A 570-nucleotide genomic window follows, 5' to 3' on the forward strand; every position below is an offset into this window, starting at 1 on the left:
TCCAAAATATCTTCACAGAAAACAGCTTCAGGAGTAGTGAAGAAAAAATTTGTATGTAGTCTGTTTCTGAGAACTATTCTATTGGACCTCTGTCTAATCACGTCTTTTAAGGTACACACACATACATAGTAAATGTGAGTTCATGGTAGAACATTTTTACAATAGTTGATTTATGGAAAAGATTATGTTAAATTTTTGAAATGCAAATCTGTGAATGAAAATTAAGTTCAGACCTCTACATGGTAGGTAGACCTGGTAGAAATAGCAGCCAAATCTCCCTCAAAACACCCTACTGTATTAATGCGACAATTCTGCGTATTATGTAGTTTAAATGAGAAACTGTAACTAAAGATGAAGATAATTAACCCCACAAAGAGGTGAAAGAAGAGAGAGACAGCATAGCAAAAGTTTTGGCTGACTGTCATCCTGTAGTCCCCTTGTTGCTGTGTGAGCAACTAGTTGTCTTAATGGCGGAACAAAGGAGGGAATTGCATTAGAAAAAGTTTTAATCGGTTTTCTCGGAAAAAAATAGAAGAGGCATTAAGAAGTTGACGTTAAGAATTGCTTTAA

At 35.1% G+C, this 570-nt stretch overlaps 1 protein-coding gene across 2 annotated transcripts in view; it reads right to left on the reverse strand.

Moving 5' to 3' along the window:
• LOC106881356 (ankyrin repeat and LEM domain-containing protein 2) overlaps positions 1–570 on the reverse strand; it is a 51,360-nt gene that overhangs the window by 11,833 nt on the left and 38,957 nt on the right. The window lies entirely within an intron of this gene.

The sequence above is a fragment of the Octopus bimaculoides genome, chromosome 7, assembly GCF_001194135.2.
Source record: "Octopus bimaculoides isolate UCB-OBI-ISO-001 chromosome 7, ASM119413v2, whole genome shotgun sequence".
Classification (NCBI taxonomy): domain Eukaryota; kingdom Metazoa; phylum Mollusca; class Cephalopoda; order Octopoda; family Octopodidae; genus Octopus; species Octopus bimaculoides.